This window comes from Ailuropoda melanoleuca, chromosome 7 (assembly GCF_002007445.2).
Source record: "Ailuropoda melanoleuca isolate Jingjing chromosome 7, ASM200744v2, whole genome shotgun sequence".
In the NCBI taxonomy this organism is placed as follows: domain Eukaryota; kingdom Metazoa; phylum Chordata; class Mammalia; order Carnivora; family Ursidae; genus Ailuropoda; species Ailuropoda melanoleuca.
This window is the reverse complement of record NC_048224.1, coordinates 108538271-108566002: the sequence shown is the minus strand read 5'-3', so window position 1 is coordinate 108566002 and position 27732 is coordinate 108538271. Positions and strand designations below refer to the sequence as shown.

The window sequence follows — 27732 nt, the reverse complement described above, 5'->3', positions numbered from 1 at the left end:
AGTTAACTTTGTTAAGTAACATAAATGTCACTTGATTTTTTTGGTATGCTGTAAAAATAATATATATTAAGTAATATCGTTTATATTCTATTGATATTAACTATTCTGCTATTTTATCATTTTATGTTCTCTTTATAGATGAAAGAAAATTACATCTATGAGTCAACAGGTAGCATATTAAGGGTATATACAAAAAGTAATAAATTTTGGTTTGGTAGAAGATCATATTTCTTTCATAGCAATGATTTAAATCAAGTTTATTATGTTTATTAATAAAGTAACGAATGCTTGTGTGCTTCACACAAAAATTAGATTACCACTAGTAACATATACATATTCTCTAAGTAAAACAAAAGAGACCTCTGACGATAGTTTCTCATAAACCTAGAAATAAGAGTAATCCAGTTCTCTGCACCTGAGATTCCTCCTGTCAAACTGAATTTTATACTTTGCTTAATACTCAGTATACAATGTGTTGTAGGTACAACTGGTCATTTAGAAAGTAGAACACAACCATCTCTGTATTTTTGAATGTAAGCTTAATGTACGAAGCCATTCGAACAAAAGAGAATACAGGAAAGAATGTTAAATCACATGCAGTATCAAATACAATAGCATTGCTGGGCTGATTGAGTAAAGAAGGAGAGTTAGTTAATAAAGGTGGGCATTGTGGAGAAAGCGAGCAAGAATTTTGAGAGAGCCTAAAAATGGACCAGAGAGTTTCCCTCTAGAAGGAGTGGTGAATTGTTGGAGTCTATGAACCCATTAAGACTTGAACTCTACCTAATCCTTTGTAATTCTGGGAGGTAGCACAGCGCCGTGTACATGTTGATACTTAGTTCTTCCCTTTTCCCTCCTTTCCTCTTCCTTTTTGTTAAATATAGTGCTTTCAGATATTGAAAGGGTAGGAAGTAGATTTTAAGAAGTTACAGTATAGTGTCGTGGTTCAAAAATTTAGTTTTGAATTGTGGAAAGTGAAGTTGAGCCCTGCCTTAATCACTTGCTTCTATTTCTGTGGCATTAGACAAGATTTGTACCTTTCGGTTAGAGTTTGCTTATCTGTAGAGTGGTCTAAGAAGAATAACTATATCTAACCTTGTTATTTTAATGAGATAAATGTTGCAGAAACCTTAAGCACTGTGTTTATGTAAGTGTTGCCTTTATAGAGACTTGAGGATATTGGCAGGATGCTACATTTGTGGTTTGCATTAACATATAAAATGTATTCTTTCCGGTCTGCCATAAGCTTCTAAGATGTGATACCAGGTGGCTTGAATATTATCTGTAGAATATGATTATTTTCTCTTTAGTTTCTATCAATTGGAAGTGGGCCAGATACAGGGAGAGTGTGGGAAGTGAGCAAATGACAGCCAGATTTTGTTCTGGAACAGTGGAGCTGTTCGGACTTCTTGTCTCTTCCTCATGTAGGTATTTACAAATTTTGTTATGGGCCCTCTGAAACGATGGTGGGATATCCTCTTGCAAATGAAAGGAGTTGGTATTTCCCTGGAGCAGAGATTGATGCAAGTAAAGATACAGAGTGGAATCAGGTAGAGGAAAAAAGAGGTGATAATATGACAGGGAAATTATACAGTGCTGGGCAACCGTTGGCCACTGCTCTCAGCTCTTCTGCGACTTCTTTTCAGAAGTCTCTTTTATGCTTCACCCCAAAGAGGCAGTGGTCCATCTTCAGTGGACTTCTGTTGGTCATCTCTTTTGTTTTTGGTTTTCCACCAGGCCCTTCCCCATCCTGGATAAAGCAAACACACCCTCCCTTACCCCACCGTTCAGCCTTAGCTTGGCTTCATTCTAGTGCTCAGGGTCCAAATCCCTGAGGACATCAATTGACTCAGGTAGTTCAAGACACATAATGACTTAAAACATTTTGAATGTAATATAAAAAGATCTGTGGAGTTTTATGGAGAAAATTCACATCTATTTTTGAGGAAATAGAGTATTTCAAATAACTTAGACCCTTCCGTGGATGACTCATGTCTGACCAGCTGTACCTTCCTTACCATGCTTCCCTTCCCATTGCCTTTCCCACTTGCCTGGTTCCCACTTACCTGTGGTCTAGAGGTAAGATTTGGTGAGCTATGCTTTTAGAAGATAAAGTTACAGAACTGAACTCCTAGGGAGCCACACACTTTATTTAGGAAGGGAGTTAACTGCTCAGAAGCTGGTTGGAAGGTGCTATTAACATTAGAATGCAAACCTCTTGCTAGAGGCTCAGACTCACCTGGTGTAGAGGTGAGACGTGTGCTTAGAAAAATAACTTGAGAGCAAATGGTAGGAATGAACCTGGGTGCCCTGGTTGCCTACATCCATTAATAAGTCTTCCTAAATACTTAAAAATCACGAGTGACTTCCACACTAAATAGAAAATAAACATATCCAATCCAGTATATTCTGGCAAATTATCCATGATGTAGCTAAGTCTGACCTAAAGAGAAGTATGATCAGGAAGCATGCCTGTATTAATTTTATGATTTTAAAGATCAAGTTTCTATTTAGTTGGAAACATTTAATAGGAAACACAGTGAAAATGGAGTAGATGACCACTCGTGATGAAATTTTCTTGTCCTATAGATAGCAGTTCTTCCATTTTAAGACTGATTAAAACAATTGAGGAAAATAAATCTAGCGGAATTATATAAAGAAATATAAGTGAAAGTCCTGGTTTTATATAGTTTATAAGTTTTGTTTTTTTTTTTTCTTCCCAACTTCGGAGAAGTAGGCAAGAAAGTATCAGAATTTGGTTCGAGTCTCAGGCTCACCATTTATTATTGCTTGGATGACCTCCATGTAACCTTGGAAAAGTTTTATTTCCTATGGGACCTTCAGTTGCCTCATCTAAAAAAATGCAGTTACTAAAAGCATCCAATTAGTGTTGCGTGAAATGATATCTGGGGGAAATATCTAGCAAGGTGTCTGGAAATCAGTACTCAATGAATGCTAGTAATAATAATAGTGATAATTGTGACCTCCTTTTGTATATGTCATCTGTGATTGCAGCTTATTTCTTTAGAGTGTTGTGATTGGTCATGTAACATACTTCTTTTTAAAAAATGTGAAAATGCTTTTTTTCTTTATTTTTCTCATATAATGTAAGCTTATATAATGATGCGATTCTCATATATGTTGTAGTTCTTTGCAGCACCTAGCAAAGTGCCTTCTAAATTCCTGTTAACATAAGGAATAATTGAACATTTTAAAATATTGAAGCATTTCCACATAAGAGTGATGTTTATTGTATTATTTATCATATTAAGACAAATTCTAGGAGTGACCTTATTAATCTTTATAGTCTTTTCAATGAATGTTGCTATTTGAAATCTAATATTTTAAAATAATATTAGGAAATATATTTACAAAAATGTATATTGCATCTATGGTTTCGCAAAGAAACATTACGAAGTTCTGTCAGGAGTGCAAATTAGGATAGGGAAAAAAACGAACACCACGCTATGCTTATTCAACAAATATTTTCATATATTTTACTAATTCTTCTTCATATGCAGATCATTTTTACTTAATATTGCTTTTTATCCCATTTTTCTAATTGTGGTTTATAATAGCGACATAATAGTCTGTTACATTGTTTTATTATAATTAAATTGGCCACTTCCTTTTGATGTACTTGTTCTAGTTTTTAGGATACAAATGTTGTTTCAATGAGCTTTTTACATTCAATCCCCGCCCTCCCCCCCCTTTTTTAGGGAGGGGGGAGGATTAATTCAGGAATGTTACTAGCCGGTCAAAGACTGTCAACTATTTTGATTCTTGAAACATAAGTGCCTTTTAAAAGGGTTTTGGTTAGTTGGTGTTGCCAGAGGCCACACAGGAGTAAGATCGTTTCTATCACTTTTTAATCAATGGATGTAATGGGCATTAGTTTTAAACTGGCTGATTTAATTGATACCAAGTGATCTCTCACCTTTTCTTATTTCTTTACAAGCGGCAGATACATTTTAAAGTCATTGACGTTTAAAAAACAAAATAAAACCAACCTTTAAAAATGTTATTTCTGGCTTATAGACATCCAAGTACTGGTTGTTTGACTTAGTGTAACATTTCTTTAAATTCTTATTATCTAAAGCTCCAGTCACCAAATGAAGAATTGGAAACCACTGTTTTGGTTTTATGGGGATTTAAAAATAGCCTTAGGGGGGGCTCCTGGGCCTTAGGGGATCTTTATCTTGAGGTTTACTATTAAAACCCACGATACAAAGTCTTTCTCCTTAGCTTGCTTTCTCTTTTACCCAAGTTGTAGAAGGATGGATCTTAATATTTACTCACCACACCCCTCTCCCCAAAACGTAGGCATCTTGAATGAATAGACCGAAAGGGGTAAGGGAATTTCCTTGAGATGCATAATTAGATGAGGAAAAAAAAGGGGAGGAGGTCTAGAGGAAAGTGTGAGAGCTAAAGAGAAAAAAAATAAGCAGCAAATTGGGGGAAGACATGAAAGTATGAAGCGAATAGATTTACATGGAGTTTGCATTGCCTTCAAAATTCTTTGCAAATTCCTCTGTAGCTCTAAGATAAGCTGTCCTTAAGGTTTACTGATGTGCAGTTCATTTGTATTTTTGGTCAAACTAATTCTGTGTCTCTTTCTCATTGCTCATTTCTTTTCTGATTCTTTATGCCATTTTATTTTTAAGCAAAGCACTGTGACTTGCTGGTTCCGTCCTCCCCGCTGTTGGTGCAGTCTGGGCCCTGCAGCTTCCAGTCCGTGTGAATTTGCATTTGAGTGACACTGTTTCCTGTCAGAAACCCAAGGCAGGCCCCTGACATTTCTAGGTGGCGATTCACACAGGAAAGAACCTGACAAGTTTCACAGGGCACATGACTTCACTGTGGGAGCTAATCAGCGTGGTGCACAAATGGGCCCCTCCTTTCCATACCTTTTGGCCTCCCGTGGGTTCTAGAGTGGTTAGAAAATTTAAAAATGGATGTGACCATATCCCAGAAAACACATGACAGAAGATTAGAATTTGATGTTTAGATTCGCCTGGATAGAAATCAATCAAGGTCAATGATAATGCTATTTGATTCTAGGATCAGGTGATTTTTTTTTTTTTTTATTGTGGTAAAATATCCTAACATAAAATTAACTGTTTCAGCCATTTTCTTTCCCTATGTTGTATTAGGCAAGTTCCAGCTTTTCACACCTTGCAAAGCACTTTTCTAAAAAACGGAGATTCAGAGATGAATAGGACCTGATACTTGTCCTCAAACAGCAAAAGTAGAGTTAAATCCATATATTTTTCACATGACTGTGTCTAACTTGGAAATATGTGCAAGCATATGTAAGTAGCAGAGATGAAAACCATTCCTTCCCTATTTTATGAATAGATGAGCCTTTAACTCTTGCTTTATTTTTATTTTTTAATTGTGGTAAAATATACATAACATAAAATTGACTTTTTAGTTATTTTTAAGTGTACAAGTCAAGGTGATTTTTATTCACTATATAATTTAAGCTTCAAGGAGAATTTAGATACAGTTTTATCAGAGAAGCATGCAGCTAAAAAAGAAGTTGATGTGCAAATCTTCCACTTTTTTTTTTTTGAATTAAAATAACTGGTTTTCTTTCCTCTTCTGCCTTTCATCATTTTTTACACATATATTTTGGTAGTTGAACTACTGCCAAGTTCCTTTAAACCTGTTTTTCCTCTAATGTAGAGATCTTTTTTTTTTCTTTTTCCTTCAAGCCTTAAAGATAGTTTTTTGGGTTGTATTTTGCAATCCATGTGTAATCATTTCTAATAATTTTATAGTAATAAAAATATGACATTGGTATTTGTTTATGTTTCATCTGACATGAGTTACAGTTATTAATAAGGTCAAGTTTTGAATAAGGGTATCCAGACTTCAGCTCTTTTACTGGGAAAGTTTTAGCAAATCGAAATTATTTAAGGAAGGAACATTTGCATTTTTCCAAATAATATTTTCTTCCCTATCACAGGGACTCAAGAGGAGTGATTCTGTGTAGCAGTAATCAGATCGGATGCCTAATGTATCTACTTGGTGTCCTCATTTAACTATGTCTGTAGACCTTTGTTTATCTTGTCACATCAGTCCAATGCATTTCATTGCTTTATTCATTGCTTGTTGATTGATGATATAATCTACATTATTTTGTGTTCATGACATTGAGTCTTCCTAAGAAGGCAGAGCATGAGCTTGTGTTGTCCCGAATTCCTTTGAGTATATTCCACGCTCAGTGTATGTTAGTAAACTATTTAGAGGCTACATAGGCCTTTGGAAATGAAGTACCAGAACCTTTGCAACTACTTAGATTATTTGTGGATTTTTTTTTTAAAACTATGAAGAAACTGAAATGTCCGACATGTATAATTTACTAATCTTCATAGCCAATTAGTTGCATAATTAAGAACGTTCAAAATGACTTTGAAGCTACAGCAGTAGATGGGGCATCAACTGTATTCAGATACTTCCTCTGGGTAGATGAGCAGCGGAGATTTCTTGGAAAATAGAAATAGCTGGGATGCAATGAGATTTGCATGAAGGCACTTCCTTTTCCTACCTTTGAATTTTCGTTTGGTTTCATCCTACTCGAGTTCTTAAACTGCTTTAAGCTTCTTTCCGAGTATCACAGCCAAACTGAAAGATTTCCTCACCTGTATTTTAAAACACTGCTGTCAAACTACTCAAAGGAAAGCAATAGAGATGCCTCCTTCTTGTGTTTTCCGTTTATTTGCATTTGTTCATGACTTCTAAGGTATTTTAAGTCCCCAAAGGAGTTTGCATGCTTTTAACTCTATTATATATATAAGTTGTTACCTGAAAGGGTCTGTAAGAGATCAAAGTAAATGTCAGCTGAGTAAATAGAAGATATTTTTTTTCTCTCTGAGCTACGTTATAAAGGGAGATTTCTTTTGCCTTATTTATGTTTAGAATTCAGTGTAGTTAGGAAGACACTGAGTCATTAAAGTTTGAGAAGTGTTAGGGAGGCAGGTGCTGTTTTGTGTAGAGTCTCAGATATTTGAAGTTTATTTATTTGAAGTTTACTTTGAAATAATTTAATCAATAAAGATCTAATTGGAGTTTTTCCCTATTTCCTATGTTTTAGAGAGATTTTGTATTTTTCTTAATGCATCTTCATGAAAACAAAATTTGGCTAAAATAAATGAGTTTGCTTAACTTTTTGTTAAGTGAACAACACTAACTTGTTTATATTGCCAGTAAAATAAGACACTTATGAGCTCAAAGAAGATGAAATATATCCGGGGACTAAACTAATTTGTACTTGAGGAATTATGATTTTGGTCAGTAATTTTTGTACTACATGTGTACCGTACATGTAGCATGCCCATTTACTCTTTCTGCTGTAGTCCAGCTGATTGTTGCTTTTATCACTGGGGCTGCTAGCATATCACAGAGTTTTTGAGTGTGACAAAATGTACAAGTACCCATCTATTTCTTTGGTTACTGGCGGGGTGGGGGCTTCTCTGCCATCTGTGGCCAGTGAGGATAATTCAATGTATAAGCCATGAGATGGACAACCAAGGTGCTAAATCAAGGAGAGTTTACTATTTTGCTGGGTATTTGTTAGACTATGAAGTTGGAATTCGGGAAGTATTTTCTCTGAAGTATGATTGGTGACTGGGTGGTTTATTTTGCAAAGCCCATTTCCTCTGTAATGCCCCTTCCCCGTTAGAACATGGTACTACCATTATAACCCTGTGTATGACGGTGTATCTGTTGGAAAATGCATGAGTTTTCATATGAATTTTTCGGGGCATTGCTATAGCACTGACAGCAGAAATATGAATGTAAAAACTTCTAAGCTGTAGGCAACTTGTTATTTTAGAGGCTGGATGTTGGAAGAAGGGTTCCATTGCATTGGTGGTGATAAACTGTTAGGGCTTGGAATCTCTTTCTAGATTAGTCTCTTAGAGACACTCTTGACTCTGACTGTATTTTCCATATCCCTTTTATTTTCTTTGAGGTTCCTAGAAACTTGGTTAATCTACCTGTTCACAGTCAACACCTGATGCTTCTTACTGTAGTTTCTGTTCCCCCCTACTCCCCACTTCTTCTCTGCTGTACAGGGTTGAATAGTGTTCCCTCCCCAAATTCACATCCTCCTTGGCACCTCAGAATGTGACCTTATTTGGAAATAGGGTTGTTGCAGACGTAATTATTAAGATGAGGTCTTCCTGGAGTAGGTTGAGCCCTTAATCCAATATGACTGGTGTTCTTAGGAGAGACATAGACTACACAGGGAGGATACCATGTAATAGTGGAGGCAAAGGCTGAAGTGAAGTGCCTTCAACCCAGGGGACGCCAAGGATTGCTGGCAACACCAGAAACTAAGAGAAAGGCGGGGAACGCTTTCTCCACCGTAGGCTTCAGAGAGAGCGTGGCTCTAATTACACCTTGATTTTGGCCTGCTAGCCTCTGGAACTGTGGAAGAATAAGTGACTGTTGTTACAGGCCACCTACCTTGTAGTGCTTCGTTACAGGAGCCCTAGGACCTCCTACACCTGCCAGTAAGCAGGAAAGTTCAGTCCTGAGTTTGTTTTTGGTGCAAGTGTTGAAGTAATTTTAGTGTTGTTCCTAAAGGGTTAGTACTACCAGAAATGGTACGGAAGTTGACTATAAAATCAGGAAAGTTATAATAGTTCTGGGAATTCCAAAAAGAAAGCTTCAAATGGATAATGTGCAAAGAGCATTAGTTTTTGATCACAGCTTCAGTTTAGTCTCCAGAGAAAGCGTTTCCATTCCCTGGAGATTCTAATTTTGTTGTTTTAGGGTGGGGCCTGGTCATTTGTATGTTTGAAAGCCTCCCAAGGGAACCTGGGAGTATACAGCTAAGGGTGAGAATCACTAGTGTAGAGCAAGGAGTAAGGTGTGTCAGGTCGAGAGCAGCAGTTCTCAGGGCCCTGCTGCACATTGGGATCAGCTGGCTGGCTTGTAAAACCTATGGCTGCCTGAGCGCCAGCCCCAGAGATTCACCTGTCATTGGCCAGGCGTTCATATGGCTCAAAGAGTTTAAAATCTCCTGTGAATTCTGATGCGTAGCTGACGTTGAAAAATACGAGTCGAAAGCGTTTATATTCTGGATAACAGGGATACTTAAAATTTTAAGCTATTTGAGATTGTGTGTGTGTGTGTGTGTGTGTTGGATAGATTTAGATTAAGACAAAAATTCATGATCTGATTCTCCCTTCTTCATATTGCATGGCTTTCCTGAACATCTTCGAAAAAGAGGGCCAGTGAGGTGACTGTGGGTTGGATGTGTTGGGGGATTGGAGAGGTCACTAGTGGCTGCATCTGGGGGGGGGTTGGTGTATGCTCTTTAGATTTACTTTTCTTCCTCCTTTTCTGTGTACCATTCATCGTCTTTTCTACCATTGGAAAGCCAGTCTTGGGCCCAGCACATTATGGAAACGAGAATGAAAATGTCGAGTTGAAAAGGTATAGAAGATGAGTAGATCCTACCGAGGGAAAAAACAGAATAGGAAAAACGTCATCTGGCGGAGGTGGGGAGGCAGAGAGGTGCTGTAGCCAGGGTGCCTATTTAATTAGAACGTGAGGAATCCCCACGTTAGAGGGGACTTGATGTGTGTGTATATGGACATATGTACAGATATGTATCTAGCTAGGGAGTGTTATTCTTTTGTATGTAGAAATATGTGCATACAATATATTGTATTCTTTTTTCTGAAATTCTGCAGTGAATGTCACCATTATATTTTGTGATGGTTTCATAAAACTGCATTCCTTTTAGTCTTGCAGTTCACTATTTTCAATGTAGACTTGACATTTGGGTTGTAGTTACAGTGTCAACTGAGAGCTAGGTTGTTGTTCATACCCGCAATGCTTTCTAGTAGTGTATTTATAGTATTCTGTTGTGGCCATTTCTTATATAATGACAGGGTATTTAAAATATCTAAGAAGACATAAAAAATCAGATTTAATATAGTTAAATTTCACGTAGAAGGTTTGGAATGAATGCCACTGTGTTGGCTTTTCATTTTGTGCTGGTTTCCTTGTCAAGTTTGCATGCTTTGTTAGCCTCGCTGTGATCTTAGCTGTGTCTCTTTTTGTTTATTTATTTGTTTCTAAACTTTATTACTGATCTGGCTGCTGCTGTTCAACTATTTTAAGCGTGTGGTCTGGCTAGAGTTACCATTAAGGAGAACATTATTGGTGAAATTCTTAGAAGTTGGTTTCTATAATTTGCACTTGATGGCTAATTCTTAAAAGTAATAGCCATAGCTATCTGAAAACCTTGTATGTCTTCTATGCATTTTTGCACTATTGTACTTAATTTTCACATGAGTCCTTTGAAGTAGGTGATACATTTCTATTTTATTGGCACAAGACTCGCCATTGTACTTTGATCTAACCAGTGGCATATCAGTAAACGGTATTTGGAATAAAAAGCCCTGATTAGTTGCATGTGCTGATTTCCTTGATATAAATACACTGACCAGGATGGATTTCAAGCTACAGAAGTGCATCATGGGGTTGCGTAGAGATGTCCACAGTCAGTTCTCGTGTGCCTGTACTAGCTCTCTGTACTCCAAGCTCTCTCTCTGGATCTTACCCTAAGCTAGTGTTGTTTCTATTATCTTTCCTTCTTTCCCTCCCTGCCTTTTCTTCTTCCTTCCTCCCTCTCACTTTCTCCCTTCTGGCACCTCACCCCCCACCCTCTAGTCATTTTCCAGGATCTCCAGTATCGTCTCAAGAATATGATGTCCTGTTTGTTGCTGCTTCTACTAAAAGTTTCTTAGACACATGGAATTATCATCAACCGTCAACTTTCAGGACCCTTATTTCCTTAGACTGGAGTAGAGTTAATAGACTGGGATTTATTATGTGAAGTCTTCTCTTTTATAATATTGATAAGCACAATGTGAGTATGCTATCAAGTCAATTGCCTGATCGTTCCAGATGTGAGTAGCAATTTTATAAACTTATTAGTAACAAGTCAAAGTGATTTTACTCCTGATGCCCAACTGATCTTTCCGAGTTTAGTTCAAAATGCTTTTTTTTCTTTTCATGCCTCCCTTTTCTCCGCGTTGCCTTTACCTGAAAGCACTTTTTCTCTGAGATAGGTTTTGCTTGACACAGTTATGTAGTAGCAGACTTGGAAGGTGCTGGATCTTGATGGTAATGAAAACCCATGGGAATTGTCAGTCATCTTTCTTCACAATTGCAAAGGAAGTGGCAGCTGTTAAAATCTTTTTCCCATTCCATATTTTGATGGAAAAGTCTAAATACTTGTCTAATCTCCTTCCCCTTCTCTATCTCTACCTGATTATAAATCTCAGAAAACATGTGTCTTAGAAAGTTTTCATTTATCCTGTTTCTGGCTCTAACACTGACTTCCTTAAAAATTGGAGTGCATTCTAAATCATTGCATCCTGTCAAGTGTCCTGCCTGTACTCAGACCTCCGGTGTGATGTATGAGGCATCCGTAAAGTGCTGCTGCCTTTGTGGGATTTGTCCAGTAGTGATTAGGTACCCATCTCCTTTCTTCAGACCCGGATAGGCTGAATGGGAGTAGAGCGCTTGAATTCATCACTGGCAGGGGCTGCTTTTTTTTGTGTGTCACTTTGACTAGTAGAAGTTGCTGTAGTCCACGAGAACTGTGCAATTAACTAAGAATTGCTAAAATTTCTGAAATGGCTTCTTGAAGTTTATGGATGAAAATATATTTTAGCCAATATAAATATGAGGCTTGTAAAGTGTTTTTTTATAACCAAATTCCATGTAAGAATGACCTCGTTTTAAAGACAGGCTGTGTTTTTTCTTTTCCAGCATGTCAAACCCCTGGAAGGCATGGCCACAGGCCATGGGATTTCCCACTCAACAGAATGTCATTTTACGTTTGATCCCCAAAGAGTTTGGAATTGTTGAGATTTTATGACTGCCTGACACTTGTACTTAACGTACAGGCCATGACTTCGAGCAGGGAGAGCTGATGGGCACAGGGACCAGTGATGGAGTTTTTGTTAGTATTACGGGGGAAGCTGAAAGGAAGGACCGGAGGGTTTCCATGTGGTTTGCAGTCCGGATGATTGCTTTTGCTTTTGCTGAGGACATAGTTAAAAGAGTAGATTTTTACCTTCTTTAAATGTTAAAATCGGCAACATAAAAAGATCATGACCCCGTTTCTGCTGTTCATCACTTTTTATGGCAATGTTAAACCTGTGTGTATGTAGTCTATATTTAGCAATTAGATTAAAATAGAATTTGCCAGTAAAGAGAAGATTTAGAAATAAGATCCAGATGAGATCTCAGATAGAATCAAGTGACTAGGCAGGTTCAGAGTATTTCAAACTTCTTAGAATTGTGTGAATCATCTGTGTTGACTATTTTTTTTTTTTTTTTTAGGTTGAGATCCTTTATTTATTCATTTATTTTTAGTTTACCTTTTCCCCGAAGTGCAGTTCACATGCAGGAAAGTACACATTACTACAGGTGTACAAATGGATGAACGCCCACAAAGTGAACGTCTATATTCAACAGCCACCCAGACCAAGCCATAGCCACTCACATGAGAGTCAAGTATTCTCTCATTTCTGTGGCCGTAGACAACTGCATCCCTCAACAACACACGATTGGTTGATTTCACCCAACGTGATGTTTTTGAGATTTATCCATAGTGTTCTTTTGTTTCATTGCTATATAATATTCCAGTGTATGAATTTATCAAAAACTTGCACAGATTGATTTATCCACTTGACTGTTGGTGAGCATTTTCCTGTTTCCAGTTTTGAGGTGTTCGGGATATTCTTGTGAATGCTTTTTGGTGCTCACGTGGGCATATTTCTGTGTGGCGGATTCCTGGAGATGGAATTGCTGAGTCTTAAGGAGTATGTTTTCATTTTAGTAGATACTGCTAAGCAGTTTTCCTGAGTGTACCAATTTAGATGTTCATCAACAGTATATGAAAGTTCCAGATGCCCCGTGTTCTTGCTGTTATTCATATTTTTTTGCTGTTTTTGTTTGCCATTTTGGTGGCTGTGTGTTAGTGTCTCGTGTGGCTTCAGTTTACATTTCCCTAATGATTAATGTTGATGCATACCTTTTGTATGTTAGTGGCCATTTGGCTATCTTTTGGGAGGAATTTGTCCAAGTTTGTTGTTGTTATTGTTGTTCACTTAAAAAAAAAACACATCTTAAGTGTCTTTCCTTTTTTGTTCATTTCTAAAATTGAACCAAATACCAAATCCACTCTGATGTTTGTTGGGGAGGGTGAGAATCATGGAAATGTTACTCAGATGGAAATACGTATTTGTTCATTCATTAAACAAATTTTTTTTTAACATCTCTTATGTTGTGTACCTTTACAGTGATAAACAATGGTGTCTGCCTTAAAGAGTTTGCAGTCCAGTAGGGTATTAAGGCAAGTAAAAAAAAAAAAAAAAAAACATCAAGAAGACTTGGTGTTAAGTGCTTTGACAGTTAGGAACAAGAAGAGAGCCCAGTGAAAAAGCATAAGCAGGCATTCATAATGGGCTCTCAGTTTAAGAAAAGACTTCCCATAAGAGAATAAAGGGAGCCAAAACTTAGATGAAAAATAGGAGTTAGCCAGATGAGAATTAGGATGGGGGGTTGTATTTCAGGTAGAGAAAACAAAATCGTGTTTGAGAGATGGCAGTGCTGATGGAGAGAAAGGGTGTATTTGCATGTATGGGACTGGGGTGGGGCAGGGAGTATTTAAAAAGTCTTAAAATATTCCTTAATTTATTTAATTATTATTTACCGAGTACCTTTCATCTGCCAAACCCTGTGTAAGTCACAAGGACAAAGGGTGGATGAAATTATCATCACCAACAACAATAACTAACATTCACTTACTGCTTCCTGTGTGCTGAGCATTGTGCTAAGGCACTTTACTTACATTTTTGCATTTTGTTCGCGCAGCCATTCCAGCGTAAGCGCTGTTATTATTCCCATTTTATATTTGAGAAAACTGGGTCCTAGAGAGGCTGAGCAACTTTAGTAAGCCCTAGAATGCTCCACACCCATCGAAAATGCAATCTAGCAGGGACTTCAAGAAACCTCGTAAAGAATTATACGTACAAATTATAATTGCATTGAGGGTTACATACCATTAAGTTAGCATTAATAGTAAGAGTTGTTAAGATACTGAAATCTATGAAATAGATTAAAATTATAGGTAGCGGTGCCTGGCTGGCTCAGTCAGACCATCATGTGACTCTTGATCTCAGGGTCTTGAGTTTGAGCCCCACATTGAGTGTACAGATTACTTAAATAAATAAAAATAAAATCATAGGTATATAATACTAATCATAGGTATAATAATATTATATAATAATATACATAGCTATATTAATATAAATTACTATATATGCAAATATTTCTATCAAGTTATGATAATGCCAAGGCAATAAACTATAATAGTTAGAAGCATGGATTTGGAGTGAAAAATCCCTTGGTTTGATTCCTGACTCCAGTAAGTATTATTTAACTAACTGTGGCAAACTCTTAGCCTCTCTGCTTCACTTGGAAAAAAAAATTGTCTTAAATCCCTACTATATTCATTTCAAAATTTGGTGGTTCCGTGAAGAAAAACATTCAAATTTGCCTTTGGTCTTTTCCCTGAAAGTTTCATTGTGCTGAACACTACCAAAAAATCATTGGCAGACTAAGACCTTATAAAGTACATTACTTTTGGGCCTGGAGAAAAATTTTGGATTGAACTGAAGGCACTGAAAATAGAAGGTTATAATTGAAATGTCAGCAAATATAACTTTAACAATTCCCGTCAATGCTACTGGAATATTAACTATACCTGTTAAATACATTTTTTTCTTTTCAGTATATAACTTTTAATATGCATCCTATATCTCTCCAGCCATATTTCCTATATCAATAGTCCCCTGTGACAACTTTTTCTTTGAATACAAACTATTCTTGTTCAATATTTGAGTAGTGATAATGAGTTTTAGTCTATAAATAACAGCCTTAGTACCCTAAACTACAGCCAGCATAACTTTACCATTTGCAAGAACTACAGTGTTTTATATTCCAAATAGCAATTTTAATGTTTTATTCATTACCCGTAAATAAACGCAGAACACACGAAGAAAACTATTTACTGGTGTAGAATGGGGCAAGTGTGCTGCTGTGTTAGTGGGATGCCCCCTGTCCACTGGGCTGGCAGGCCTGAATTGCTGAAATTCAGTCTTCCAGGAGCCTTCCAGAACATTCTGAGGATGCAGATTACATTTGAGGTAGCAATCCAAGCGGCCCAGGGCTGCTTAAAAACTTCAAGCTATGGAAGAAACCTTGAAAATCTTATTTTATTCAGAGCCAGTCTAAGAGGTTCTTGTCCTCTCTGACGCTTGCCCAGTAGATGACTTCTCAGACTTTTTCCTCAGAAAGGAAATAATCCGAGGTATGTGGTTGAAAGTAGCCTGCCGCAAGGAGTAGTAGATGTATTCGGACTCTCTTGTTTTATGTTAAATCATATGATTTTTGAACTGTATTCAAAATACACTCAGTTTGTTTTAATGTAAATTTTCAAAAAAAAAAAAAAAGAAATCTCCCAAGTAAAATTGATGCTTCTGTAAGAAACACCATGTTTTATTCTGTGAATTTCTGTTCTTGGCTCACCATGGCAAAGACCCAGCTAATTCTAGGGTCTCTCTAATTTGTAGTTTCTTGGCTTCCCAGGTATTTTGAATCTGAAGGTCAAAGCAGTACGACACATCTCATGAACGGGCTGATGTGTGGCTAGTGTTTTTGTTTTGTCTGGTTTTTGTCAGTTCAACAGTGCAGCCATTGTTTTCTTTTGTTTTGTTTTTTTTACTAGAAAAGTTCATAAGGGGCTATAGATTCTTCATTTCATTTGAATGTAACTACAGGGCATATGTCAGAAGTTGAGTAGAGGTGGCCTTTTCCAGAGAGGGCATCCCTTCGCCCTCCCACTTCTGGCTTCTCTTGAAAGCTACATCTTCTGTTTCAGCCTCCTGGCTCCTGTTAGCATTTAGATTTGTAGCTCCCTCAGTAAAGCTTCCCAGCTAGTGTGCTGTGGTTGGTCACAGGTATGCCGAGATACTAATTTCCTCATTCATTTTGAGGATGATTTGAAAAGTTTGGGAAGCACTGAATTCACCTTTTGGTAACTTCATGCATGGCCTGACATTTCCAGGTTGTCCTAGGTTGTGGGTTCAGGGAACCCTCTCACATGAGGGCCTCTCTTGTGTTTATATCAAGCTGTAGGGATCAGTCAACTCTTAAAGTCTCTCTGCAGATTTAGAAGAAATCATATCCATGTGCTTTTTACCAGGTAGACTCCCTCTCTGGTGTCAAAGGTTTATTCACCAGTGACCCAGTGTCTGTTGAGTATAGCCTTGTTTATGTTGCCTGATAGGGATGGGTCCCAACCTGAGCAGGGGAGAGCTATTTGGTGGAGCTCATGGGATTGAAGACATCGTCTCCATATACAACTCTGTGGGGAAAAAAATAATGAGGGTTGATAAAAATTAATAATATGTGATTGTTTGTTAGGTACTGTCACATGTCTGTAAAAGAGCTGGAAAATTCCTTAAATGTATAATGAATTCTTTCACCAATTTATACATTATGAAAATTACAAACTGTGATTCAAATTTGTTTACTCAGAGAACTGAGAAGAAACATAGAAGGAGCAACAGTAAACACAGAACGGATGAAAATGTTATTGTCAGTAGGTTTGACATTTAGAAATTTAAGAGGATTGTTTGGCCTGAGTTTCCAAATGGTGCTGTAACATGATATACTTGGCTGTGTTCAGTTTAATGATGTATACTGTGCAATGCAGTTCTCATCAGCAGTGGAACAGATATGTGATGCAGAATACGTTACATTGTATCTTATCAATTGAAATACAGCTTCTTTTCAGGACATAACAGTGGATGCCAGGTTATATGTCTGGTCCCCCGGGAATCTTTTAGCTTTAATAGGCTGTGAGGATTATGGAAAGCCCTTGACACTTGAGTTCAGGCATGGCTGTACGTGAACGACTGTGCTTTCGGAAGACACACACATTGCTTTTGAGATCACTTTGCAGAGTTTTCAAAGAATTGAAGATTAATAATCTAGTGAGATAAAAATCAGGTACCAGCAAGCATCAGATATATTCTGCACAATTATAGCTCTCCAAGGGGCTCAAGATTGTGCTCAATTAACAGTACATGTGGTAATACATTTACATCCAAATATATTAAACACTAGATTAAACAAGAAAACATACCTTTGGGGAGTTTAGTGGACAAAGTAGACATGTCATTAAGGTCTATATAAGATATAATTAGAGGCCAGGAAAATTCCTAGTGTGTTGTGCAAGGCTTTGAAATGTGGAACCTTGACCACTGCCTAATAGAAATATAATGCAAGCTGCTTAAGTAATTCCTAATTGCGACATTGCAAAGTAAAAAGCAGATGAAATTAATTTTAATCCATTTAACCCAGTACATTCAAAATATTACCATTTCAACATATAAAATGATAAATGAAATATATTTTAAGATTTTTTTTTTTGTTTTTTGTGGTCTTTTTTTTTTTTCTTGGTAAAAAGTCTCAAAATCTGGTGTGTATTTCACACTTAGAGAACAGCTTAATTTGGACCGACGTATTTCAGTTGCTCAGTAGACAGACATATGACTGGTGTAACCACTAACAGTTTTTGGCCTTTAGTTTCTGTAGTACTGCAAGCAGAGATTTTATACTATTTTGATTCATACTTTCATGGCAATTTTTTTATTATTATGCTGAAATCTGTGCTTTCTGAAACCTAGCATCCTCTATTTTTGACTAGGGATTTAGTTGGAAAGAGGAAGAAGGAGGATAAGTCCTGTTGATTCAGTGAATGAGTGATTACAGTTCATAGTGAAAGAGATCAAGATGTGGATTTCCTAATAAGGGAATAAGACCAGTGATATTAAAGAGGCAATAAGAGAGAGAATGAAGAAGTTATTGAAAATCAAAGTCTGACTAATTCTGGAACAGGTATAATATTAAGTAATTAAGTTTTTAAAAATGGAGCCAAATAATCTCCATAAGCAGGAATTCTGGATGATGGATTTTCAGAATGAACTTTACCTCTGTGGGTTTTAGTTTATTTGGATCATATTACTATGAAAAATTATAAGCCCATCTTTTGTTGCCTCTGTCTCTGTAAGAGGAGACTATGACATATTAATGTATGTTTTCTGGAAATCTGGTTGACTTTAGTAACTACTTTTTCTTTTTTTAATTGGCGTGATTTAATAATAATAATATAGGCTACGCAAGTTCATATGATTTTTTTTTTTTTTAAAAGATTTTATTTATTTATATTTGACAGAGACAGCCAGCGAGAGAGTGAACACCAGTAGGGGGAGTGGGAGAGGAAGAAGCAGGCTCACAGCAGAGCAGGGAGCCTGACGCGGGACTTGATCCCGGGACTCTGGGATCACGCCCTGAGCCGAAGGCAGACGCTTAACAACTGCGCCACCCAGGCGCCCCTATATGATTTTTTTTCCTGCTCTCCTTTGGGCTCCTGCAGATTCTGTAGCTTAATAATATTACTTACTCCTGTGTTTTAAAAACCAAAGTAGTATTTCTAAATAAAAAAAATAATAATCTAATAATAACTACTATTTTTATGGAGTGCCTTCTGCAAATTGCATTTCTTAGATTATCCAGACATGACAAACACCCTGCAAAGTAGGCATTAATATTAGCCATTTCTATGGATGTGGAAAGGCTGAATTTTAGAGAGATATGCCTAGTCCACAGCCCTATAACATGCAAGTAGAAGAGGTAAGTTTTGAATTCAGGGCTACGGGATGCTAAATCCAGCATCAGGTGAATGAAGTGATTTAAGGAAGTTTAACTGCTCCTGATAAACTCCACAGTTACTGTTTATGGTCTTACAGAAACTGGAGGGCTAACTCTCCAGTGACTTCTAGGCTTCTGGGACTCCTGGAATGTGTATGGGAGTGGTCTTACATGACATCTCAGAGAAAACCTACATTAAAAACTAAATGCACTGGAAAATAAGAACTCTGTTACACTTTAATTTAGAGCTTTCGTCCGCACACCAGGCATGGAAAAGGCTGCCCGAACAGCAGCCTCAAGCAACACTCACACCATCGGCGGCTCCCGCTCAGAATTGGGAAAGTGAACAGCAGTCTCTTCGGTGGCTGCTCGATCCATCCACAGGATGCAGTGACGATTTGTGCCTTCTCAGGGCTGGGTGGCACTCCTGAAATCTGTGCACATCTGTAATTTAGATAAATTTGTTCTGGCATAGCATGTCCGTCAAACTCACAGCTCAGAAGCTTCTGGGGAGAGGTACTGTGGCATGAGGAAAAGAGTACAGACTTCAGGATCAGACAGAAGTGCATTCAGGTGCCGGCGGTGCAGTTTGATAGCCATCAAGCTCTACTTCTTCACTGGTAAAGTGCAGGTTAATAATCGCTTCTTCACAGGGAGGGTTACCTAAGATAATGTGGGAAATTCCTGCCACACTGCCTGGCACATACCCGATTTATGGATTGTATTTTTACTGCTGAGATACTATTGTAAATAATATGCTCCTTTAAATTATACAAGACAAAGTGGCAGATTCATTTCTGAGCATTCGTTTCTGGCTGTGGTGAAACTATAGGGAAAGAGATTGTTTACAGTCACAGATAAAATGTTACAATGTGGTGCTTTATGGAACTGTGCTTGGAAAGGAAATGCTCCCTGCTCACCTTTGCAATTCTCCAAGGCCACCTCTGAGGGATCATTCACTGCTGGTGTGTCCACAGGCTCAGCTGCAGAAAGAGTGAAAATACTTCACTCTGTTGTCCCCTTTTGATCTAAGAATTTCTCTTCAGAGTGCCATCTAGTAAAGCTACGTGGTATGCTAAGTTACAATCCATGCGGTAGTTATCCATTGTATTCCTGCCTAATGCAGGTTAGGAGCCACTGGGAGTGAGAAGTTTGGTTAAATTTCTTAAGTTCACCAATTCACAGTTAGAGCTCAAACTCTGTCAACCAATATTAATTTATTCCTTTTCATAGCTTATGCCTTGTAGACTCGTGCACACTTTTCTTTTTTCTTTTCTTTTTTCTTTCCCTTTCCTTTCCCCTTTCCCTTCCCTTTCCCCTTTCCCCTTTTCCCTTTTCAAGTAGGCTCCATGCCCCATGTGGAGTTCCACACGGGATTTGAATACATGACCCCCGAGATCAAGACCTGAGCTGAAATCAAGAGTCGGGCACTTAACTGATTGAGCCACCCAGGGACTCCTATGCATTCTTAAAATACAGGATTTGTACATCAGCAGCCTTGTAAATGGAAGAAGACTTGAGGATTTTTAACCCCTTCATTTCATAGGTGAGGAAGCTGATGCCCAGACAGGTTAGCTAACTTACCAGGTGGTAATAATAGTTAATGGTAGTGCTGCAGTGCTATAAAGTTAAGGAAGGACCGTATTGTTTTCTCTGTCTAATTTGCCATGAATCTCACCAATCAAATAATGTTTAGTGATCAGTGACAAGAGTTCAGGGTATTGATATGAACAGTAGAAATTCCAAACAAAACGCATCCTACGATTTGCTTGCATTAAAAACTGCCACTAGGTGTCAAGGTTATTCCCCGAGAGTTGGAGTATCAGGTGTGTTTCTAATTGCTTGTCTTCCTGTGGCCAAGAATGCCTCATGTAGCCCCCTCTTGGTAATTGATTGATAGCTCACTTTGGAGAGACTCATGCATGCACTGGACACCACCCAATAATAATTTGGATAAACTGACTTAAAGTTATGAATTATATAATCAAATTTTCTCTTATAGAAAAAAAGTTAGTTTCTATTTATTTATTTATTTATTTATTTGCGAGAGAACACTGGTGCCTGCGTGTGAGCTGGGGGAGGGGCAGAGGGAAGGAGGAAGAAAGGGGGAGAGAGAGAGAGAGAGGGAGAAAATCTCCAGCAGGCTCCCTGCTGAGCACAGAGCTCAATCACAGAGGGGGAGCACAGGACCCTGAGATCACAACCTGAGCTGAAATCAAAGCTGGATGCCCAACTGACTGAGCCACCCAGGTAGCCCCATAAGTTAGCTTTTCTGAAATGAAAGATGTGTAAAAATTATGTAAATCATAAGGGTGTGCCTCAATTAATTTTCACAGCTGGACACATTGATACACCTACCACTGAGATAGAAAATTAAAATATTACCAACCCAGAAGTCTCCCTTGTTTCTTTATTTGATCATTAGTACCCTCCAAATACAAGCACTGCTTTGACTTCTGTCACCATCAGTTAGTTTTGTCTTTTTGAATTTTATATAAATGGAATCACTCTGGATGTCTCATTGTAACTTTTTTTAAATGGTTTAATTTTATTCCATATTGTGTTATGAATTTTATTTTTCGTGTTGATCACTTCTTATTGTTGTATAACATATCATTATTTGAATATGCCACAATGTATCCATTTTATTGTTGTTGGACATTTGGGGCATATATAGTTTTGGTATTACACATAGGTCTGCTCTGATCTTCTTGTATATGTACTTGGTGAAAACATATACTTAATTATGTTGGGTATATACCTAGGGATAGATAGCGGAATTACTGGGTCATTAGATATGTGTATGTTCAGCTTTAGACTGACCGTTTTCCAAGTTATAGGTTACCCTTATGCCAGCAGAATATGAGACTTTTAGTTCTTTCACATCATCACTAGAACTTGGTACTGTCAGTGTTGTTTAATTTAATTTAATTTATTGATTTTTTTTTTTTAAGAGAGAGAGGGAGTGAGCATGTGTGTGGTGGGGGGGGACAGAGGGAGAGGAAGAGAGAGAATCTTAAGCAGGCCCCACATCCAGCACAGAGCCCAGTGCAGGGCTTGATCTCATAACCCAGGTAACGACCTGAGCCAAAAAAAAGAGTCGGATGCTTAACTGACTGAGCCACCCAGGCTCCCCAGTATTGCTAATTTTAGACATTCTGATGGATTTGCAGGGGTATCTCATTGTGGTTGAGTTTACATTTCCATGATGACCAAAGAGGTTGAGAACATTTTCATGTGTTTATTGGCCATTTTCATAGAGTCCCTTTTCAAATTGTTTACTCATTTTTTTTCTTTTGGGTTTTCTATATATATTTTTTATTGATTTGTAGAAATTCTTTATATATTCTGGATACTAATATTCTGTCAGATATATATATCGCAGATATCTTCTGTCTATATACAAGTTGCCTTTCCATTCTCTTTATAATGTATTTTGCTGAAGAGAAGTTCTTGATTTTAATATTGTTCATTTTATTAGTCTATCACTTATGATTAGTGTTTTTGCTGTCCTCTCTGTGGAATCTCTTCCCCTCACAAGATTATGAAGATTTTCTTGTTTATTGTTTCTAGAAACTTTATTATTTACCTTTCATATTTATATCTATATTTATCTGGAATAGATTTTTGTGTATGTTGTGAGGTAGGGGTCGAAATTCACACTTTTTCCTAATATGGCATTCATTTTACCGAGCATCATTTATTGACAAAACCATCTTTTCCTAATTGGAGGACAGTACCACCTTTATCTCAATGAAGTGACCCATTATGTGTCAGTTTATTGATTAGTTTATCTAGATTTATGTATCAGTTCCAAAATATTTTAATTATTAGAACTTTATAAGTCTTGATTTATGGAAATGTAAGCCCCCCAACTTTGTCCTTTTTCTTTAAGATCAGCTTGGCTGTCCTTATTTCTTTGCATGTTAATTTAAAATTTGGAAACTGTTTCTGAGGGAGAAGGAGAAGCAGACTCCCTGCTGAGCAGGGAGCCTGACAATGCTGGGCTTCATCTTAGGACCCCGGAATCATGACCTGAGCCGGAGGCAGATCCTTAACTGACTGAGCCATCCAGGCGCCCCTAAGGAGAATTTACTTTAAAATTGAGTTTTCCCACCCATGAACATGGTATACCCTTCCTTCCTTTTTTTTTTTTTTTTTTTTTAAATAGAACTTCTTTAATTTCTCTCAATAATGTTTTGTTTTTTCATGGTGGATGAACATCTTTTATTAAGGTTATTTTTTGGTGTTTAATTCTTTAGTGTTATAAATTTTACTGGCTATTGAATTTATTGTTATAGTTTTTTTTTTTTTTCCTGGTATATTGAGTTTTGTGTATTGACCTTGCTAAATTCATGTTTTAATTTTGTGACTGTAGAGTCTTTGGATTTTCTACTAATACAATCATTCCGTGAATGATTCTGTGAATAATCACAATTTTACTTTTTATTTATATGTGAAAATTATTTATTCTTTATGATGCTGACTGAAAGCTAGAGTGTAAGTTGAATTGAGGTAGTGGTAACAAATACCCTTTTTCTGATTGCAGTGAGGAAAGCTTTAACATTTCACCATTAAATGTGTTGCTTGTGGTAGATTTCAAAATAGCTGCTCTACAACAAGTTAATGCAGTTGTCTTCTTTTTCTACAGTCTAAGGTTTTTTTTTTTTTTAAGATTTGTTTATTTTTAGAGAGAGAGAGTCAGCAAGTGCAAGTTGAGGGAAGGAAAGAGGGAGAGAATCTCAAGCAGACTCCCTCTTGAGCCTGGAGCCTGATGCTGGGCTGGATCTTGGGACCCTGAGATTATGACCTGAGCCAAAATCAAGAGGCAGATGCTTAACTGACTGAGCCACCCAGGTGCCCTAAAGGTTGATTGTTAAAAAAATGATTACTGTGTTCATTTTATCAAATGCTTTTTTGTGTTTATGTGAAGAGGTGATAATGCTAGGAATTTGCCTGTTGGGGGTGATGAAACTCCTCCTAGAAGAAGAAACTTCAGCTTCTCCTGAAGGGTCATGGTCATCAACAGGGGTCAGACATTGCAAATATAAATGATAAATTCTTGAGTTACATGATGAAATATTTTGGATATTAATCTGTTTGTAATGTGCAGAGGCTAGAGATAGATTAACAGTAATCCAGACTTGTTAAATGAGGGCTAAGGATGCTGAGGTGGTGAAGGAAAATTATAGAAGTGAATCAGAAGAGGTCTTAGGAGGCATGAATATGATTGTTGTCATATGTATTAGAAAAGAATCTTCAAATTGATTCAAAGACAAGGTTCCAGGGTCTGGATGTTAATGGTTTTCACAGACTGCAATGGGAAACTGGGGAAAGGGTTTTTTTGGGGGGAAAGAATAATGACTTCAGTTTTGGGTGCTGGTAAGCGAGGCTTTTCCCTCAGGGTAATGGTAAGCCATTTGTGTGTAAGGGGGCTATCTTGGCTGCAAATCTCCAGTGTCAGTCACAATTCCAGACGTGATAAGACTCTCTGGATAAAAATTATAAGAATCTAAGTATTTGTTAGATTATTCAGTGATAATCTATGTGGGAAAACGTAGAGTGAGATTTAGGTGGAAAGCTGGGTTTAGAGATTTATTTGGAGATAATAATTGAGTCTCTGGTAGTTGAACTTCCTAAGAGATCAAACAAAGAGAGAAAGCACATCTTAAGACCCATGAGAATTTTGGAAAATCCCCCTCTGTATGTCATAACGCATTTTATGAACCTGAAAGTTGAAACATATTGAAGTTGGAGGTTTATGAGTGAAAATAAATGTCATTATGTAAGTAAGCAACCAGCAGCCTTCAAGATGAAGGAAATGACTATGTCGTAGACATAGTTTGGCACTCAGAAAGGTCTCCAGATAGTGTAGGGCTTGCTCTGGTGTGCCACTTGTGTTCATTTTAGATGCTGGTTAAATGCTGTTTTCAAATTATAGTTGAACTGCAGATTGGTGCATGTACTTGGTAGCCCTGTTCTTGATTACTCTAGCAAATTGTCATCTACTTGGTTCTCATGAACAAAAATGCATTTTCATCCTCCAGACCATGGCTTTTTGCAGAGATGAAGTATGTGTCAAACCACAACACCTGGTATCTACTGTTCCCCAGATTTACCAATGCTTTTTTAGCAGGCTCAGTGGTTTCCCAAATAGCAGCATGCCGCCTCCAACCTTTTTTTAGTCTTAAAATATATGATATATGACGTCTTTTTCATTTTGAATCCCTAGTGATTGAGAAGGTTATGTATGTTATAAATGAGAGAATTAATGACAGTACATGTGATTAGGTAGGGACTTTATAGTTCCTTTATATTATATATTTCTTTTTATTTAAATGGCAGTTTAGAAAATTAACTGTTTGAAAGCATGAATTATTTTTGCTTATCTTTACTTCTGAGGGTAAATTCTTTATTATTTGGTTAATTTATTGAGATTGTTTAGTATTATGTTCGTGTTTAGTATCTTCAGAGCCAGAAAAGACTCTGTAATTTAGTGCATTTAAACACCTGAGCTGATGGAAGCATATTTAGCCAACGTTAGGATAAATTAATTTTCAAATTAAGTATTTTAGCTGTTTGGGGTAACAGACTCAAGCACAGGTCAGAAATACTCCTTTGAAATGTATTTTCAGAATTGGCTGTTTTATATTGAATGCATTATCACAGAATACAGGTTATTTCTGATGTGAAAAGTTAAGTTTTTTTTGTATCTGCGCTTATGATTAGGTCATTGGTGAGGAAAAGGAAGAAAGGATTTTCAATACATTAATCTTGGGTTTCATGTAGAAGATTGTACAAACATTCTAAAATCCTAAAATATCTAAAAACTTATATGAGTTAATGAAAGTGTTACTTTCTAATTAGGGAAAAAAACTTTTAAAACATTGGCTTTGTTATAGTATTAGGCAAGATTTCAAATGACCTCAGGTTTGAAATATATTTTCCTTTTCTTTTATTGGAGAAGGGTCTGAGATTATGCCTTTAAATCAGAAATAACTCATTTTAGTCTGTTTAAGAGGAAAATACCAAAACTGTCTTGTTTCAGTTGGCTTAGTTATATATTTTCCACAAATAGAGATGCCATTGCATGCAGAATGATACCAAGATTATTCATAAGAATCATCATAGCGGGTCCCCTGGGTGGCTCAGTGGGTTAAGCAGCTGTCCTTGGCTCAGGTCTTGATCTCCGGCTGGGATTGAGCTCCTGTACAGCTCCCTTCTCAGAGGGGTGCCTGCTTCTCCCTCTGCCTCTGCTCCTCCCCTTGTTCCTGCTGTGTCTCTCTCTCAAAAAAATAAATAAAATCTTAAAAAAAGAGAATCATCATAGCATAATGCTTAAAATCATGAAGAGTAGATCTCGACTGCTTATTTTAAAATCCTGCTTTTGCTGTTTATTAGGCAAGTTACTTACTTCTTTGTGTTTCCACATCTGTAAAATGAGCATGATAATACCATCTACTTCACAAAGGCTGAGGAATGTACAAGTAGAGTAGCTAGTAGTTAGAACAGTTCCTGCAGCCACTCTTCCTCCTCCTCCTTTTCTAACTACTGAGAATTAACACCACTCAACTCAGACAGCAGTATGAATTCAGTTCTCTGTCCAGCAGCTTTCCCTCCTTGTATTTCCCAAGATGTATTTATCCCCCTGTGGGCATAAAGTTAGAGAATCTAAAGGGCTGTCTTTTAAAAATCAGGTGTTTTTTTTAATGATACCATATTTAAATTAAAAGGTACAAATACATTCCCCATGCATGTTGGGGAAATAGCTGTGAGCCCTGAACCTGCTTACTCGTGATTATTATTAGATAGTTTTCACTTGTGAACATTTCTTAGGTGTTAGAATGGAGATTAATCCATATTTATTTATAGGACTAAATCTGGTTTTAGTACTTTTGTTTTATGTATGTCTCCAGATAGGATTTTAAGCCTCCATTTGGCCAGTTTTTGTTTTGAGATAACTTTCAATATCAAGTATCAATTTTGTTACTCCTAGGCTGCTGCTATTACTTCTCAAAATTATTATTTTTTTTTAAAGATTTTTTATTTATTTGACAGAGATAGAGACAGCCAGCCAGAGAGGGAACACAAGCAGGGGGAGTGGGAGAGGAAGAAGCAGGCTCATAGCAGAGGAGCCTGATGTGGGGCTCGATCCCAGAATGCTGGGATCACGCCCTGAGCCGAAGGCAGACGCTTAACTGCTGTGCCACCCAGGTGCCCCTCAGGGCTCAACTTTGCTTCACGTCCTCTGTGCAGCCTTCTCCATGGGTTCCCTCAACTTCCCACTATACTTTGCTCTGCCACCAGAGTTCGTATGGTGTTATTGAGGATGTGGCTTGATCTAGGTTAGAGAATATGGACTTTGGTCACAGTTATTTTTATTGTAAAATGTGGGTATTGAATCCTAGGTCATATGCTTTGTACCTGAAGTTATTAAATAACACAAGCAGCTAGTCAGTGTTAAACATATGGTAAATATTCAATGGATGGTCGCTATTACTGTTATAATTATTTTACTTATTTATATTTGTCTCTCCTTTGTGAGCTTCTTCAAATCAGGTACTGTGGCATATGGTTTTTAATGTCCTCCGTTCCTGGCATATAGGCGATTCATGGATGAATTAACGGAATATATATACCATATAAGAAATACCACAATTACAAATCAGCGGACCTTTATCATCTGCTAGCAATTACTTGGATTATATTTGCTTTGACTCCCAATTTCCGTATTTTTCCAATGTTTAAAGGAGTCTTTGATCTCTGTAAACAAGAATCAACCTAATAGGGGCGCCTGGGTGGCACAGCGGTTAAGCGTCTGCCTTCGGCTCAGGGCGTGATCCCGGCGTTATGGGATCGAGCCCCACATCAGGCTCTTTCGCTATGAGCCTGCTTCTTCCTCTCCCACTCCCC

General features: G+C 37.4%; 1 protein-coding gene across 6 annotated transcripts in view; it reads left to right on the top strand.

The window, feature by feature from the left end:
- KLF12 (Kruppel like factor 12) overlaps window positions 1–27732 on the top strand; it is a 412821-nt gene that overhangs the window by 93676 nt on the left and 291413 nt on the right. The window contains exon 1 of one of the 6 annotated variants that reach the window (XM_034665291.1): window positions 20196–20365. The exons of the other annotated variants lie outside the window; for them this stretch is intronic. The gene's annotated coding sequence lies outside the window, so the exon portion shown is untranslated. Of the gene's footprint in view, window positions 1–20195; window positions 20366–27732 lie in introns of those variants that run through there. 6 annotated transcript variants of the gene reach the window in all.